This window comes from Bos grunniens, chromosome X (assembly GCF_055505025.1).
Source record: "Bos grunniens cultivar Pamir isolate PY7600 chromosome X, Bosgru_T2T1.0, whole genome shotgun sequence".
NCBI classification, from domain to species: Eukaryota; Metazoa; Chordata; class Mammalia; order Artiodactyla; family Bovidae; genus Bos; species Bos grunniens.
Window position 1 is genome coordinate 64,163,304 of NC_141194.1, and position 19,460 is coordinate 64,182,763.

At 46.8% G+C, this 19,460-nt stretch overlaps 1 pseudogene; it reads right to left on the reverse strand.

Moving 5' to 3' along the window:
- Positions 1 to 2,858: 2,858 nt before the first annotated feature.
- LOC147340605 (uncharacterized protein CXorf49 homolog) lies at positions 2,859 to 6,970 on the reverse strand (annotated as a pseudogene).
- Positions 6,971 to 19,460: the final 12,490 nt, after the last annotated feature.

A 19,460-nucleotide genomic window follows, 5' to 3' on the forward strand; every position in this document is an offset into this window, starting at 1 on the left:
ACTGGGATAGTTACCCAGGGATAGTCAAGGTGGAAAACCTGGCAGTCCCAAAGTGCCCAGCCGGACGTGACCAATGCAGGAGAAAGTTGCCCCACCTTAAGTCGGCTAAGTGGCAGCCTTTATTACATCTGCAAGCATAACCCACTGTTATCATGCAAAGGAACATATAAGTCAACTGCAGGGATTAGGACTTGTTCGTCTTTGGGCATGATTACTGTGCCTACCACACGCAGCTCCTTCTTCAGGGCTCACCTACTCTACCTTGTTTGTGCCAGTCTCCCTCAAGAGTCCAGAGAGAGCGGTAGACCTGGGGCTGGGGCTGGTAGACGTGGGGATGGGTGTGATGGGGAGGAAGCATCTTCCCTAGAGTTGGACAGGCAGCAGAACCAGGCAGGATGGGGCCTAGGGCTCTCCAAAGCAGCTGCCACTGTCTCCCAGGCTGGAGAAGGGGCATGAGGGGGAAAGGCGACAGGGGTGCACTGAATGAGGCTGGGCTTCGGCCTTCCTTCTACCCTCTGGGGCACAGATATATTTCCTTTAACCTATGCCTCAGGCCCTGCCACAGATTTCCTGCTGGAAGTGGATGGCTTGGGGCTGAGCCATGGCCTGTGATGTATGTGTTTCCAGCAACATTATAGTGAGGTAGTTGGTCTGAACTGTGTGCTCAGAGGAGGGAAGGGAGCCTGGTAAAAAGTGAATGAAGGGTTGTGTTCATGCCCTCCCACCTTCCCTTCCATGAGCTTCTCCACTTCTTCACCCTGGTAACCACAGCCCCAGGCCCCTCTCTGCCTGAGGGTGGTACTGAATACTGGTGCTGGACTTCTTCCCAGGTACAACTTACCTACATGTGTCATTGGGCAGAAACCTCAGCTGGAAGGTCTCTGCCAAATTTGCTCACTCGGACAACAGCGAGATGTGCTATACCACCAGGCAATAACCACTGGATCAGCTGTAAACTAAGTGATCAAGCCCACCTGCTCCAGGGAGGGGTCTGTATGGGAGGATTAAGTCCCATGAATGTTCTTTTCTGACCCTGAGGTCTGTGACTATCCCAACCCTTGTGCTCTGTCCACCTGACGTCATGCCATGAGCCCCGGAAGGAAATCAAGGTGAGAATATGAGGGAAGGGTGGACCCGAGTGCTCCCCATTGTTCAGCTGCAGTCACCCCTAACTCCCCACAAGTAACTTATGTTGGGTGGTCTCCTGTTTCTAAGATGAGCATTCATGTTTCTGGTACTCTCCGGAGCCACCCTTCCCATTTTCATTCATCCACACGCTCAGCAGTTGGCTTATAACATAGAATGGCAAGGTAGGATCCAGAGGCTCCTCCAGCGAATCCAACATTTTGGGAGTTCCAACACCCTGTCCTGTGGTTTGGTGACTCACGCACCACCCCCTCCTATGTTTGGGGAATGTGACGACACCCCTGAATAAAGGAGGTCCAACCCTTGCTTCAGCTCAATGCCTTACAGCATCTGGACCGGTCTCTACTTCCATTACTCCTCAAATCACATCTTTCTGCTTCAAGAGGCATTATTATCCCTGATGACTTATTCACACACACAGATGCCCAGGCACCAACTTTGAATGTGCTACCTACCATCATACCACTTATTGTGTAATAAAACACTGGCCTTTAGGGAGTCAGGCAGAACTTACCCTCACTTCACTCAAACCAAATGTTTCCCTCTGAGTCTCAGGCTGGCACAGCCCTGGGGTCCTGGCTGAGAGAAGGAAGTGCTCCCCAAATCCCAGTGAGGCAGAAACTGAACATGGATTTCAGACTCAATCATGTGTGCCCTAACAAGTAGTCTGGGAGACTGAGCTGGGACACTCCGGGAAGTATAATTTTGCAAGAAAATCTGTGTCACAGGACTGGTGGAACAGTATTTGATGGAGACCTTGTAAGAACACAGACCTACCAACCTCACTTGCCATAGAGCCTGATGGGCCCATTTCCACTCAAGGGTAGAGAGACAACCAGGCTAGAGGAGAGTAGGCTGGCAAGACGGCTACAGCAGAGAGGATGTGAAAGCTCCAAGGACTGGACCATCCACCTCTAGCTGCCAGGGTGCACTCTGCACCAGTTTGGCACCAGACGCCTCTCCTGACCTCCATCTCAGCGACTACCCTGAACTTTCCTCCTGTGTTCCCTGTACCATCCCTCTTGCTCCCCAGCTCACTGGGTCCAGGCTCTATCCTCAAGCCCTTTGCTGAACCCAAGGAAGGAAAACGAAAGTATTGGTGCCTGAGCCTCAGGGGTGAGGGCTAAAGAGGAGAGGAGGACAGTGTGCAGATTCCTGCATGAAGGTGGTACTGGGGAATGGGGGCAGGGTAGGGACTCCATTGAGAGGGCAGGGCCCGGGAAGGGGGAAGATGAGCACACCTGTGCCTGTTTCCACCTGCTGAAGTACACGTGCAGGCAAGGTCACCAATGGCAAGTCAGGGGAGGGATCGAGGGTGCTCTGATAGGAAAGCCGAGTGGTCAGGGCAAGCAGGACAATGAGAACAGTGAGAGAAAGGGGATGGATCGGAGCTCTGTGAAGTGGTCCTGAGTTCCTTCTGATGGGGAGGCAGAATGGCAGTGGTGAATGGGAACCGCCAAATCCCAGAGGAGGGTGTTTAGAGAACTCTAAGAGGACCTTCAGGGGAAAGGGGGGATGTGGCAACGTGGCCAGACAGAGCCCATACAGAACACAGACTTGGGGTGCTCCACTGGCCTGATGGCCTGGATGGTAGCAGAGGCTGACCCAGAGTCCCCACCACAGGATGGCAGAGGTACTGTTCTTGAACAGGCTCTGATGTGGGGCAGCTCCCCACATCAGCTCCCCAGGCCTCGCCCCACTCCCCCAAACCCCTACCCCGCAGAGAGAGGACAGAACACGAGAAGTCCTTTAATCAAAAACTGCTGTGAGACTGGGGCAGAGATGGGGCAAAGCAAGGGGGAGAGGATGCCCTGGTGGACGCAGAACAGGAGGGAACAAGCTTGGCCACAGCTCGCCGGCCCCAAAGTAACAGCTGCTCCTCTTGCAGGAAGATGCTGGGCTCAACCTGTGAAACAGCAGTCAGGGAACAGACTCAAGCCAGGGCCAGCCCACAGCCCTGCTCAACAGCCAGGACTGTGGGAAGGGGTATGGTGTGTGTAACACTCACTTCAAAGGACCTGGAACTTGTCAGCCAGGTGCTGCATGGAGGCTGCAACAGGGAGAGGCATAAGCAGGCACACCAGACAGAGGGGATATAGAAGCCTGTCCCCCTGTCCCCGTGGGGAACCTCCTGGCCCTGAAACCTGAAACCCACTCCCCTCCTAGCTCTGATACAAAGAGCTCTGGGCCTGATCACTCCCCACCACCTGAATTAAATGCGGAGCCCTTTCCTAAAAGGAAACAAAATGTGCCAGCAGCTCTCAAGCTTGGGGCCACACCCAAACCATGCAAACAAACAATCCAACAAGAACCTTACAGGCCACACCAAGAATCAGTTAAAGGGAAGGATCAACAAGGCATCTCTACAAGCCCAATCAGAAGGAACTCTCTAGGACTCGTCTGGCTGGCAGAGTGTGCTCGGAGCCCACACAGTACTTTGCTACTTGTCCACACGCCCAGCTGAATATGCACCACACGCCCCAGGGGCAGGCTTGCTAGGTTCTCCTCCCCACAGGAATGCTGATCCCTGCGAGGTCCCCTGCACTTGCAGCCCACCCCACCCCAAGGGCCCACCCCGCTTCTGCACTGAGAACCCGCTGCTCTCTGTCCCTGGTTCCTCATACCAAGTTGCTCCTTAAGGTCGTCTATTTCTTTCTGTAGCACCAGACACTAGGCCAGCAGACACAGGAGGAAGAGAAATGGTTAGTATACACCCGCCTCCCCTCTCCTCCTCCTCTCCTCTCCCCTGGGCCCTCCATCCCAAAGCCAGGTGTCCAGACTGGCAAGGGAAAGACTTTCCTCAGTGGAAAGGAGGTGGGCTCCCTCCCTGGGGTGTGGGATGGGGATGAGGGAGGGGGGCCCACACATGTCCGTTGAACTTGGACCCAGATCCCACCATGGGGTTTGGGTGTGCATTTCCAGGAGCCAGAGGAAGCATTACCCGAGGAAAGCCCTGCCTTCCGGGTGGCTGCTGCTTCCTTTCCAGTCTCGGGGAATGGTCAGTTGGTTCCTGGTCACCTGAGGGGGAAAGGGCACACAATCCAGCTTCCCAGGCTCCCAGTGAGGTGGAAAGGGCCAAGCAAGGTCTAACACAAGGTGAGGCAGCACCCCTCTCTGCTGGCAACAGGCCTCCCCTGCTCTGCCCGGCAGCAGAAACCTTCTCTCTGGGCCTGACTCCCCTGTTCCCCAGGGGCAGTATTTTCACCACTGTGGTTTGAAAATCCCATGGTTCTGGGTTCAAGCTTCCCAGAGCTGTAGCCACAGCCAGCACCTGGCAGAGCAATGTGGGCAAACAGCATTTCACACAAAAAGCTATTAACCTGCAGGTCTATACCCAGACTAGCTGTTGGGGCAATGCCACCAATCACCAAACAAACCCCATACAGAGGATGATAGGGCCAGGGCCAGGCCTGTTGACACCCTGTTTCCCATGGGAGAAGCTGCCTGGGAGCAAGGCTGAGCCCCCAGCAGAGAGAGAGAGAGAGAGAGACAGAGAGAAAGAGGTTTCTGCCCTCACCCCTGGTCCCCTGCCCCCATATCAAAACCCAGGACACTCACCTGAGGGTTCAGGCCCTCTGGGCATGACTTCTCCTCAGTTCAGGGCCATGGGCTCTGAGTTTCCTGGATCCTGTGGGCCTCTGATGTTGAGGTCACCACGGCTGGGTTCTCCATGATGCACCCATGGACAAGATGGCCATGGCCTGTGAGTGGGCAGCTAAAACAAAGGTTTCTTACCAATCTGGACTAAGGATGTGTGTGTGTGTATGTGTGTGTGTGTGTGTGTACCAGTGCATTTGTATGTCTGTGTGTGTGTGTGTGTGTGTGTGCGTGTGTGCATGCACATGTGATGTGGGACCAGGCTGAGGCACGGGCTTGGGAAGAGAATTGAAAGGCTGATCTCTTTAGCACATTCTCTGTCAGTCAGCCCCAGGCCAGCAGGCAGAGCTGAGCTGGGGACAACAGTGTGGCACTGAGAAAGCCAGCGCCCCTGCAAAGGTTTGGGGAACAGCTAGGAAGTAGGATTCAGGAAAGTGCTGCGTCTAAACACCGAAGCTCTGTGAAGCTTTTAACGGGTCCCCTTGACCCAATTCGGCTACCAGCCCTCCTTTCCACTCCAGCCCCAGCCTCGTGGAGGAGGCTGGAAATAGGCCAAGGGTGGAGAACCAAACCCAGCACACCCGAAGAGCTACCTTAACGTTTGTCCCTAGTAAAAGGACCCCAATCTGGCATCCTAATGACCCACTGACGGAAAGGCACCCAATGGCGACCCCTGAGGGATGGACAGAGGAAGCACAGGTGAAGACGTGTGTCCTGGGGAGGGTGGGAGGGGGAATAGTGGGGAGAGAGGAGGGGCCTGGCCTACTCACTTGGCCCTTTGGGACTGGGTCTCTATTTGGGTCGTTGTCTTCTCCCGCCATCGCCAGCACAGACACCACCTGCCCCAACTGCCCGACCAAGGATTTCTTCCCAGCGCCCGCGTGCTTGGACTCTTTGGTTCCCGAAGGGACCAAGGTATACCTCTTGGACCTCCCAAGCAGCAGGATGCCAAAGACTTGGGGGAAGGTGGCCGGTTCCAGGGGAGTGGCCAAGATTCCCTGCCCCCAGGAAGGGAAGGTTCCCCCAGGGCAAGTTTGGAGGCTCCCCCGAGGGATTTCTTTCTTCTCCTGGGCCCCTGCTTGCCCTTCCTTTCCACAACCGAAGTGAGTCCTCGCAGAGCCGAGCATAGGAGAGTGCCTGGCACGTTAAGGAGATTCTCCCTGCCTTGGACATTCGAGTGTCTGGGTGTGTCCCCGGGATCCTCGGGGCTGTTGAGCTTGGCCTGGCCTCCTTCTTTGGGATACCTGCTCACCCTCATTAGCTCTATCTCGCTGAACTCATCAAAGGACTCGAGGTCAGACAGCAGCCCAGCCGAGCCTTCCGCGGGAGGCCACTGGTGATCCACAGCCACGTTCAACCTACTCTTAGTGCCTCTCTTAGGGTTCCCCCAGGCCCGGCCCACCTTGGGCCCACCGACCTGGAGAGGGCAGGCCACAACCGGCACCACTTCCCCACTACTCTGGGCGGCCGCGCCTCTACCGCCGGGACCCGCCTCGAGGTCAGCCCACAGGCGGACACTTCACCAACTGCGTAGCTCTCCGGGGATGGGTATCTGCCGACGCCCAGCACGTCCAGGTCGCTCAGGTGCCGCAGGATGGCCGCCACCGTCTCGTCAGCCAGCTCCAGGGCGTCCCCCTTGTCGTCAGCCGGGGAGCCAGGCCAGCCTTCGCGGCCCCACAACACCAGCCCTCCGGCTTCCAGCACCTCCTGCTCTGACTCGAAGCCCTCAGGGTCTGGGAAGCCACCTCCGCCCTCACCCTCGCCACTTCGCGGTGCCCCCGGCTTGGGGCCCAGTCTGGGTCCCCGTGGGGCTGCGGAACTGGCCTAATGGACGCTGGTCTGCTCCCCGCCCAGTGGGCCAAAACCTGCTCCCCAAACAGACACCTCATCATCCCGGGAGCTCATGTCACGATCTGGGTGGCCCCCGGAACTGGGGCGGGGACGATTTATCACCCAGGTCACGGTGGCAGTGGTGGTGGTGGTGGCGGCAGTCAGGGCAGGTGAAGTGGGCAGCGTCTGGAGCACGCCAGCAAGCACCACAGGCACTGCATGCAGGAGGTCGCTGCAAATGACGCGAGGCTTTCAGCGTGCCTGGGACGGCTGTGCCACTGCCTCCTCATTGGTCTGGTTCCCACCAACCAGCACGCGCCTTGTTGGCCTGCCCCCTCGAGGCATAACCAATGGGGTCAAGGGCCTCCTCTGGTTTGTTGCCAAGCCCAAAAGCCATGCCGGCAGTTGGCGAGTTGGCGGGTGAAGGTCATGCTGCGGGTGTACCTCTGTCAAGCCTCTCGTCCCACCTCCTCCTGTCCCACCTCCCCTTTCCGGCTAGAGTCACAACCCTGAGCCCTGACTGTGTACAAAAGTGGGTGGAGCGGGAGGCAGGAGGGTACTGAGGGTGCTGGTCTCCTGGGAGGCGAGGATGAAACGTCAGGATGGAGGCGCTAGGCGCCTAGCACATGCTGAAAGCATTTGCCATCCTCCCTTCCACCGTGAGCCTTACGACCCAATGGGAGAACGGGCAAAAGAATCCCACAGGCAGTGATCAGTGGTAGGCGTACTTTCTCCATAAATGGCCAGAGAGCAAAGAGTGTCCTATTTACTGCTTAAACAGTCTGATTCAACTGCTCTATTAGATAGGTGATCAGATCGTCCCGGGCCTGTGTTCTCAGCAAACATTATTTGCAGGTGGATCTGGGGATAGGCTGGGCTTGGCCCCACTCCCTCAGCTCCTCCTCCACTCCGAAGCAATTTAAAGAAGAGGGAATTCCAGTGGCCAGTACACACTGCAAAAGATGCTCACCACTGATACTCCTGGAGGTGCAAACTAAAACCACAAATCGGTTTTCACACTCTAGGTTTGTGATCTTCAAAGAGGTTCACCATTCAGAGGTGGGAGAGGTTAGGAGTCAACCCCTACTGTGGTGTTGAAAAGAGCTATTTGGGTGGATAATTTGGCAGAATCCAGGAAAAGCAACGGTATACAGCATTGACTCTGTTCCTGGCACTCTTTTAAAAGTGCTTCTACTCTTCTACAGTGCTTCTACTTTAAGCACTGTAGCTAAATAGTAATGCATCTTTGCACCAATCCTAGGACTTAAGTACCCACTATTACTGGCTTCTTACAGGAAACAGGTACAAGAGGTTTAGCTACTGGCCCAAGGTCATTTGGCTCGTCTGGATCAATGGCAGGATTGAAACCAGGCAGTCTGGTTCCAGAGTCCTTGCTTTGAGCCAAAGACCTTAAAAATGAAAGTAAAAATGAAATGCTAGTTCCTCTATGTTCAAGCAAGTCTGCTGCCTGGTGCATCTTCTAGGGACATGGCTATTACCTGTAGTGCACAAGAACACATGCACAAAGATGTTTGTGATGGGAAAAACTGGGAAGACTCCAAATTCCCATCAATATGGAGATGGATGAATGCAACGTGGAGTCACATCCAGCGGATCAAAACCTGGCAGTCCAAAGGAACACATCAGGCCCCATGCACAGATTTCAAAAGCATCCTCCTGACTGCATGCTGCAAGTCACTGAATTATGGAGTTGGATTCACACTGGTAACTTGAAACACACACACAGTCAACTGTATCTAACATTTGAGAATTCATATAAGTGTATGTACGGGTATGTTTTCAATGTCCAGAAGGAAGCACAACCAAGGCCTACCAGTGCCGGTAGCAGTGGGTGTGGATTACCAGGTGTCTCTCAGATTTTCCTGAAACTGGAGATTCCTAGCTTCCCTCATGTCTGGGAACTGGTCTTTCCCTTGGAAAAGCCAAGGAGTGTTAGAATTTAGGCCCTGGAGTGTTAGAATTTTTCCGTTGTCTGCCACCCAACCCCTACTCCAACAACCAGCCCTCCATTTCCTCCTACCTTCCTCCCTCTCTTTCCCATTCATACTCCTCTGTCTTCAGTCACCTCTCCCTCCTGCATCCCTCTCTAGCTAACCTCCTGGAGAAGCCTGGGGTGCCTGAACCCCTCTTTTCTGTTTAAGTCAAATGCCCAATTTCTCTGGGTCTGCACCTGAGAAGCTGGCCCTGCTGGAGAAGGTTACAGAGCAGAGGAGATTGGGCAAATTGTAAATCTTCAATCCTCCTCCTCAAGCGTGCCCCCCCCCGCCATGGTTCCTGCCTGTGTGTGGATACTGCCCTCTCCCACTTCTCCCAGGGACTTTTAAGGTCATGGTGTGCTGTTTCAGACATGCTGAAATGGATAAGGAAGCAGAAAGCAAAATCTCCTGCATCCACCAGTTCCCTAGGAAACATTACTGGTGGATCCAGTGGAAGCCTCTGTCATCCCTCTCACCATTTCCATTCCCTTCCTCCCTCCCCCATAGAGAGAATGCTAAAATTTCTTCTCACCACCTCCACCCTCTTCATCCCTGTGGCTCTCCTACCTCCTCTTTCCCTGCATCCCATACATCTCCAATGATGTCCCTGGTCTCTAATTTACCCCTCTATCCTCACCAGGATCCGACACTGGTTTTGACTTGCTCTCTTGTCCTGGGGTGGGAGCCAGTGTCAGAGGTTCCTCTTGGCCTTCATAAGCTGATAGCTCGTACCCCACAAACCAGTGATCCAATGTGAGGCTCATTGGTCCAACTGCCAAGTATATCACTTAGAATTATTGCCTTGGGCACTGGAGAAATGACCACTGTGTCAGGGACCCAGTCAGCTCACTGTGATCTGGTCTCTATTTCCCAACTCCTTGTAATGCCAGAACCTCATAAGCCACATTCTAACGGGGCGCCATCGTGACACTTGGGGCCTCTGGGATCAATGTCAGCTCATATCCTGTGTTCAGTAGTAGTAGAAATGTTTGGATATTTTTCCAGCCTCAGTGTACCATCACCTGAGAAATGGCAGTCATTCTCTTTAGGAAAGGATGTAACCCACTGCCTTGTTTCTGGATCCTTCCTCCTCAGGACTCATCCACCTCTTCAGTGGGGCCAGTCTCTAAGTTGGCTCAGGACCAGGAACTGAGCAAGAGATCGTGGCTTTTTAGTGGGACAACTGCCCTCCTTCTCTTGCATTCTTGCCTGTATCTGGCTGTAGTTACCCATAGGGAGCCATGCTGTCTGAGCCATCTTCTGAGCTTTATCCCTGTCGAGCAGGCACCCTTGACTGCCCCTCTGACCTTGCTGGTCATTACTGGAAATGTGTTCCGCTGGCATGTCTTGATTAAGAGCTGCCCTCTATTACATCAGAGTTCCTTGGTTCCCATGGGTGGTAATGAGCCCAGGGCGGGACCACTTTTCTTCCATCATCAGGACTGGCCTGCAGAAGGGCACAACCACCAAGCTTCTTAGTGATGCTGGGGCCCCTCTCACTAGAACACTCCTGATGGCTTTGGTGAGTGATGAGCCCTCTCAGCCCTACAGTGGGACATAACCACCAGGCCACGTGACTGGCCTCACCTTTCCTATCCATTCTAGCATGTCTGCATCACTCAACCTTTTTGTTCCGTCCTCTGCCATCTGCCAGTCCAAGGCGGCATTTCCACTTCTCTCTGTATGGGCCATCACTTTCTCAAAGCTTCAAAGGACCAGTCTGGCAGTGAATTTCTTCCATCTCCTGGACTCCTTGCCAGTGTGTTAAATCCCATGGCATGATAGAGCATCTCCACTCAGTAAAACTTGCTTATCTGATCTTATATTCCAGTCCCCTTGATCCAGCACCCTCAAAATCCTGTCCCAGGGACATTGTCCTGCTCCTGCCAGGACAGGCTAGCTATTTATTGCAACTCCCTTAGTGTATCATTTCTTTTTCCTCTTATCAGGCTCAGCAAATCCCCAGTGCATTTATGGAGAAGAGATGAGGGTTTTCCCTGGGAGAGGCATCTGTTGCTTTGTGGGGGAGCAGACTCTGTAGCATCTACCAGCACAGGGCACGTGCTAGCTCTTGCTAGAGAGGGAAGGGCCACCTGCAAGCTCTGAGACCTCAGCTGGTAAGCTCTGGAACAGGGGAACCAAGTGGCACTGGAACATACCTATTTAACTCAAATGATTGTAGTGATAGAGGATTAGAGGAACAGAAAGACATGAAAAATGTATAAAACTCATAGCAAAACACATAAATCTAACTATATTATGAATTTATTAAACACTCAAATCAAAAGGCAATAACTGTCCACTTGATGTAAGAACCAGGTTCAAGCTTATTCTCTTGACAGTGGGTATACTTTCAAATTAATGACATAATCTTTTCAGAATAAAAGGGTAGAAAAAATATACTAGAATTAAGCATTCAAAGACTCCTGTTGTATCCATAACAATTTCAGAGAAAGCAGACTTTTCAGGCAGAAAGTGTTACTAGAGACATCATTGAACATTTTATAGTGATAAAAGGATCCCTTGATTAGGGAAACATGACAATTTTAAGCTTTATGCACATAGCAACAGAGCCTCAAAATACACGTAACAAAACTTGACAGAATTCAAGTGAGAACTAGGACATTCAACAATTATATCTGGAGCCTTTAATATTCTACTCTACCTAATTGATAGACGATTACCAAGGAGACTTGAACTGCATTCCCTATTAACTCAAGATAACTGGCATCTATAAAACATTTCATTCAACAATAGTGGAATGCACATTCTTTTCAATTTCACATAGATCATTCTCCAAGATAGAATATATTGAAGGCAATGAAACTAATCTCAATAACTTAAAAAGGATCTAAATCCTACAGAAGTATTAGCTTGATATTGGTGGAGGTGTGTGAGATGACAGTACCACTTTCAAAAGCTTCAAGGAAAGTGAATATCTTAGAGACCAGCCAGCTTTCTATTAGAAGAAAGAAGGTAAGAGGAACATCTAGAGATGTTGAAGATACTGGGGAGTATCTTCACTGTCACCTAATGGCCTTGTCTCCCATTTCCCTGAGACTATAGGGTAATCGGAAGAAATCTTTCTTCCTTCCACCTAAATGTTTTCCTCTTTTGAAGATCATTTCTATCAGCATATAGTCATGTCATTTCTCCTAAATTAAAAACTCTCTTCTTACCCCATTTTTCTTTCAGCTATCCCACGTTTCTAAGATCAGCTTTCTAGAAAACTTTTTTTAATTTTTTTTAAATTTTATTTTATTTTTAAACTTTACATAGTTGTATTAGTTTTGCCAAATATCAAAATGAATCCTCCACAGGTATACATGTGTTCCCCATCCTGAACCCTCCTCCCTCCCCATACCATCCCTCTGGGTCGTCCCAGTGCACTAGCCCCAAGCATCCAGTATCGTGTATCGAACCTGGACTGGCATCTCGTTTCTTACATGATATTTTACATGTTTCAATGTCATTCTCCCAAATCTTCCCACCCTCTCCCTCTCCCACAGAGTCCATAACACTGTTCTATACATCAGTGTCTCTTTTGTTGTCTCGTACACCGGGCTAAATTCCATATATATGCGTTAGTATACTGTAGAAAAGAGCTGTGTATACTCACTGCATCAAGTTCCTCTACTCCCATTCACTCTTCCTCCCTTTTCTTTTTCACTTAATAAATCTTTACTGAATGCTTTCCATGTGCCAGATACTCTTCCAAGACCTCAGACCACAACAGTGAACAAGACACAGTAAGTTCCTGCCCTAAAGGAACTTAATATTTCTGTCATAGGCTTATCAGTGGTATTTTCCAAATCTTCACATATTCACTCCTTTGGTCTAGGAGATCATTTTGTTAATTGGTATTCCAAAGTTTACTCATTGCTAAGGGTGCTGCATTGATCTAGAACATTCCTTTGCCTAGGCCCTAAGTGAGATATTCAGAAAGGCAATGGCATCCCACTCCAGTACTCTTGCCTGGAAAATCCCATGGATGGAGGAGCCTGGTGGGCTGTAGTCCATGGGGTCGCTAAGAGTCCGACATGACTGAGGGACTTCCCTTTCACTTTTCACTTTCATGCATTGGAGAAGGAAATGGCAACCCACTCCAGTGTTCTTGCCTGGAGAATCCCAGGGACAGAAACCTGGTGGGCTGCCGTCTATGGGGTCGTAGAGAGACGGACATGACTGAAGCGGCTTAGCAGCAGTAGCAAATGAGATATTCTGTTTACTGGAACTGCCCCCTCCTTTTTTTCTGCTACTACAATGTTTTTGATGCGACATAGCCTCCAGGAGCTTCCTGAGAAAAGGTACATGGGAAATGATTTCTTTTGAGATTTTGCATGAGCAGGGTTTGTCTTTGCTTTACACTTATTTGACAGCTTGTTTTATAATTTCAGGCTGAAAATTTCACCAAGATTTTTTAAAGGCATTGATCTAAAGGTTTGTAACTTCCCTCGTGTCACTTTTGAGATGGGTGGTGTTATTTTGAATGCTATTTTGTTTCCTAATTCTCTATATGTGACTCATTAACATTTTAAATAATATCCTTGAAATTATTATAGTGAAATTACATTTTTTTTGTTTTCAGCACCATGAATTTTAACACATGAATAAATTCATATAACTATTACAGTAATCAGGGTATAAAAGAGTTTTATCATCCCCCAAAATCCCTCTTCTGCCCTTTGTAGTCAAACCATGCCCTCCATCCCAGACCTCTGATAACCAGTAATCTATTCCCTGTCCTTACAGTTTTACCTTTTCCATAATGTTAAACAAACATAATCATACGTTTTGAGATGGGCCTCTTTCATTTAGCATAATGCATTTGTGATTCATCCAGTCTGTGGATATATCAACTGTATCCTCTTCATGGATGTACCAGAGGCTGTTTAATCCATTCATCTGTTGGAAGACATCTTGGCTGCTTTCAGTTTTTAGAGATTATGAATAAGATTGGCATGAACATTCACGCACAGGTGTTTTTGTAAACCTAAGTTTTCATTTCTCTAGGGCAAGCACCCAGGAGGGGACTGATGCCTCATGTACTAAGTGTGTGTGCTTAGTCGCTCAGTCACATCTGACTCTTTGTGACCCCATGGACTGTTCGCCAGGCTCCTCTGTTCATGGGATCATCCTGACAAGAATACTGGAGTGGGTTGCCATTTCCTCCTCCAGGGGATCTTCCCAACCCAGGGATTGAACCTTGTGTCTCTGGCGTCTCCTGCATTGGCAGGCGGATTCTTTACTACTGAGCCACTTGGGGAAACCAAGTGTATATTTACCTTTCAAAGAAATTGGCAAAATGTCTTCCAGAGTAACTGTACTATTCTGCATTCCCTCCATCAATATATGAACATTCCATTTGCTTCAGATTCTCTCCAGCACTTTGATATTGTCAGTTTTTTTTTTTTAAACTACAGCTGTTCTAATAGGTATGTAGTGGTATCTGTGGTTTTAATTTGCAGTTTCCTAACAGCTAATGCAGAGAAGGCAATGGTACCCCACTCCAGTACTCTTGCCTGGAAAATCCATGGATGGAGGAGCCTGGTAGGCTACAGTTATGGGGTCGCTGGGAGTCGGACACGACTGAGCGACGTCCCTTTCACTTTTCACTTTCATGCATTGGAGAAGGAAATGGCAACCCACTCCAATGTTCTTGCCTGGAGAATCCCAGGGACGGGGGAGCTTGGTGGGCCGCCGTCTATGGGGTTGCACAGAGTCCGACACGACTGAAGCGACTTAGCAGCAGCGGCAGCAGCAGCAGCAACAGCTAATGATTTTAAACATTATTTTGTGTGTTTTTTGTGTTTATTTGCCATTCTTATGTCCTCTTCGGTGCATTGTCTGTTCGGTCCTTTGCTTGCTTTTTAATTTAGCTGTTAATTTTCTTATTGTTGAGTTTTGAGGGTTCTTCATATATGCTGTGTGTTTTGGATCTTAGTTGGATGTGTAATTTACAAATACTTCATTGTGAATATCTGTTCGTCTTTTCATTCTCTTAATAAGCTTTCTCAGAATAAACGTTTTAAATTATGATGAGATAAAATGTAGCACCTTGTTTCCTTATGATTTCTCTTTTAAATTTTATTTATTTATTGATGTGGACCATTTTTAAAGTCTTTATTGAATTTGTTACAATAATGCTTTTTGTTTTTGTTTTTTTGGCCATAAGGAATGAGGGATCTTAGCTCCACAGTCAGAGATTGAACCCACACCCCCTGCATTGGAAGGCAAAATCTTAACCAGTGGACCCCCAGGGAAGTCCCCCTTACAATTTCTTATTGTTCATGCTTTTGGTGTAATGTCTAAGAATTCTTCATGTGTCCACAAGTCATGAAATTTTCTGTTTTCTTCTAAAAAATATTATAGCTTTATGTTCTACACTTAAAAATATGATCCATTTTTCCTTTATTTTTTCTTTCAGTTTTATTGAGATATAATTGACATACAGCACTATATAAATTTAAGGTATATTAATCATAAGATTTATTTACATACATCCTGTAATGATTACTATAGTATAATAAGTTTAGTGAACATTCATCATCTCATATAGATACAAAATAAAAGAAATAGAAAAAAATTTTTTTCTTTTGATGAAAACTCTTAGGATTTACTTTCTTAACTCTCATATATAAGTTCGTTATAATACAATATATAACTGTATTAATCATGTTGTATATTACATCCCTGCTACTGCTGCTACTGCTGCTGCTAAGTCGCTTCAGTCGTGTCGGACTCTGTGTGACCCCATAGACGGCGGCCCACCAGGCCCCGCCGCCCCTTGGATTCTCCAGGCAAGAACACTGGAGTGGGTTGCCATTTCCTCCTCCAATGCATGAAAGTGAAAAGTGAAAGTGAAGTCCCTCAGTCGTGTCCGACTCTTAGCGACCCCATGGACTGCAGCCTACCAGGCGCCTCCATCCACGGGATTTTCCAGGCAAGAATACTGGAGTGGGGTGCCATTGCCTTCTCCGATTACATCCCTAGTACTTATTAATCTTATAACTGGAAGTTGGTAAGTGTTGACTGCATTTATCCCATCCCCTCTGTTCCCACCCTTGCCTCTGATAGCCACAAATCTGATCTTTTTCTATGAATTTGTTTGTGTTTGAGGTATATTAGACCAACAGCACTATGTTAGTTTCCGGTGCGCAAAACAGTGATTCAGTGTTTCTATACATTTCAAAATGATCGGCACAATAAGTCTACCATCTGTCACAATACGAAGATATCATATATTTATTGACTATATTCCCTACACTGTACATTTCATACCCATGATTCATTTACTTAGTAACTGGAAGTTTGTACCTCTTGTTCTTGTTTAGCGGCTAAGTCGTTTCCGACTCTTTGAGGATCCATGGAATGCAGCACACCAGGCTTCCCTGTCCTTCACTGTCTCCCTGAATTTGCTCAAACTCATGTCTATTAAGTCAATGATGCCATCCGACCATCTCATTCTCTGTCGCCCCCTTCTTCCTCCTGCTCTTTTTTCCTGTGGCTCCTCTTTTCCAGTGACTTGGCTCTTTGCATCAGGTGGCCAAAGTATTGGAGCTTCAGCTTCAGCATCGGTCCATCCAATGAATATTCAGGGTTGATTTCCTTTAGGATTGACTGGTTTGATCTCCTTGATGTCCAAGGGACTCTCAAGACTCTTCTCCAGCACCATAGTTTGTAAGCATCAACCTTCATGGAACAACTCTCACATCCATACATGACAACTGGAAAAACCATAGCTTTGATTATGCAGATCTTTGTTGGCAAAGTAATATCTCTGCTTTTTAATACACTGTCTAGGTTTGTCATAGCCTTTCTTCCAAGGAGATATCATCTTTTAATTTCATGGTGGCAGTCACCATCTGCAGTGATTTTGGAGTGCAAGGAAAGAAAATCTGCCGCTGTTTCCATTTTTTTCCCCATCTATTTGGCATGAAGTGATGGGACCGGATGCCATGATCTTTTTGAATGCTGAGTTTTAAGCCAGCTTTTTAACTCTCCTATTTCACCTTCATCAAAAAAAAAATACATATAAAATTATTGGGCTGAATAAAACATTTAGAGATCAGTTCAGTACAAAAAAAAAAAAAGAGGCTCTTTATTTCCTCCTCGCTTTCTGCCATTGGGGTGATATCATCTGCATATCTGACATTCTTGGTATTTTTCCTGGCAATCTTGATTCCAGCTTATGATTCATCCAGCCCTGCATTTTGCATGATGTAGTCTGCATGTGAGTTAAATAAGCAGGGTGACAATATATAGCCTTGACATAATCCTTTCCCAATTCAAGACACTCTGTTGTTCCATGTCCAGTTCTAACTGTTGCTTCTTGACCTGCATACAGGCTTCTTAGGAGGCAGATAATGTGGGTCTGGTATTCCCATGTCTTTAAGAATTTTCCAGTTTTTTTGTGATCTACACAGTCAAAGGCTTTAATGTTGTCATTGATGTAGAAGTAGATGTTTTTCTGGAATTCTCTTGCTTTCTCTACAATCCAATGGATGTTGGCAATTTGATCTCTGGTTCCTCTACCTTTTCTAAATCTAGCTTGTACATCTGGAAGTTCTTGGTTCATGTGCTGTTGAAGCCTAGCTTGTGGGATTTTGAGCATTACTTTGCCAGCATGTGAAATGAGCGCAATTGTATGGTAGTTTGAACATTCTTTGGCATTGCCCTTCTTTGAGACTGGAATGAAAACTGACCTTTTCCAGTTCTGTGGCAATTGCTGAGTTTTCCAAATTTGCTGGCATGTTGAGTGCAGGACTTTAACAGCATTATCTTTTAGGATTTGAAATAGTTCAGGTGGAATTCCATCACCTCCACTAGCTTTGTTTGTAGTATTGCTTCCAAAAGCCCACTTGACTTCACACTCCAGGATGTCTGGCTCTAGGTGAATAATCCCACCATCATGGTTATTGGGGTAATTTAGACTTTTTTTTTTTGGATGATTTACCTCTTCTTAGTCTCTTCTACTTCTGTTAGGTCCTTGCTGTTTTTGTCCTTTATTGTGCCCATATTTGGTTCCCTTTATCTTCCTCATCTATTTCTTTCATTCCCTACTCCTTTCTCTTCTGGAAACCACTTGTTTGTTTTCTGTGTATATAGCTCTCTTTTGTTGTATTTCTTCACTTGTTTTTAGATTCCACATATGAGGAAATCATATGCTATTTTTCTTTCTCTGTCTTATTTATTTCACTTAACATAAAACCCTCCAGGTCAATCCATGTTGTCACAAATGGCAGAATGTCATTATTTTTTATGGCTGAGTACTATTCTGTCATAGGTATATACCACTCTTCTTTATCCATTCATCCATTGATGAGCATTTAAGTTGTTTCAATATTTTGGCTGTTTTAAATGATGTTGCCATGAACATAGGGGTTGATATGTATTTTTTAATTAGTATTTTTTTTTGATAAATAGCTTGGACTGGAACTTCTGGATCATATAGTAATTCTATTTTTAATTTTTAAAGAAGCCTCCACACTGTTTTTCATAGTGGCTGCCTGAATTTACATTCTAAGCAACAGCACATGAGGGTTCTTTTTCTCCACGTCCTTGCCAATACTTGTTTCTTGTATTTTTGATAATAGTCATTGTGACATGTGTGAGGAGATATTGCACTGTGGTTTTCATTTGCATTTCCCTGATGATTAGTGATGTTGACCATATTTTCATGCGCCTGTTGGCCACCCGAAAAATGTCTGTCCAGGTCCTATGCCCATTTTTCAGTAGGGTTGTTTTTTTTTTTCCTCTTTTATTTTGAGGTATATGAGTTCTTTGTATATTTTAGATATTAACCCATTGTCAGATATATCATTTGCAAATATTTTCTTCCATTCATTAGGCAACCTTTTAGTTTTGTTGATAGCTTGGTTCACTGTACAAAAGAGTTTTAGTTTGATGTAGCCCTACTTATTTATTTTTACTTTTGTTTCCCTTGCCTAAGGAGACATAGTGAAAAACAATATTACTAGGACCAATGTCAAAGAGCATACTACTTATGTTTTCTTCTAGAATTTTTATGATTTCAGGTATTACATTTATGTCTTTAACCCATTTTGACTTTATTTTTATATGGTGTGAGAAAGTACTCTAATATGATTCTTTTACATGTAGCTGTCAAATTTTCCCAACAACATTTATTGAAGTAGCAGTCTTGTCCCCACTGTATATTCTTGCCTCACTTGCCATAGACTAATTGACCAAATAAGAGTGCATTCATTTCTGGACTCTATTCTGTTCTTGTGCCAGTACCATACTGTTTTGATTACTGTAGCTTTATAGTACAGTTTGAAACCAAGGAGTGTGGTACCTCCAGTTTTGTTCTGAACCTTTCTAAAGATTGTTTTGGCTATTCAGGATCTTTTGTGTTTCTATACAAATTTTAGAATTATTTGCTCTAGTTGTGTAAAAAATGCCATTGGTATTTTGACAGGGATTGCATTGAATCTGTACATTGCTTTGGGTAGTATGGTCACATTAACAATATTAATTATTCCAATCTGTGAGCAGGGTATATCTTTCCATTCATTTGTGTTGTCTTTAATTTCTTTCATCAGTGTTTTATAGTTTTCCAACTACAGATCTTTTACCTCTTTAACTAATTTATCTTGGCTGTCTTATTCCTTTTGATGTGATTGTAAATGAGATAGTTTTCTTAATTTCCTTTCTAATAGTTTGCTGTTAGTGTATATAAATGTGACAGATTTATATATATTAAATCTCTTACCCTGAGACTTTAGTGAACTCATTGATGAGTTCTCTGGTAATTTTTTTTATGGTGTCCTTAGGATATTTTAAATATAGCATCATGTCATCTACAAATAGTGACAGTTTTACTTCTTCCTTTCCAACTGAGATCACTCTTATTTATTTTTCTTGTCT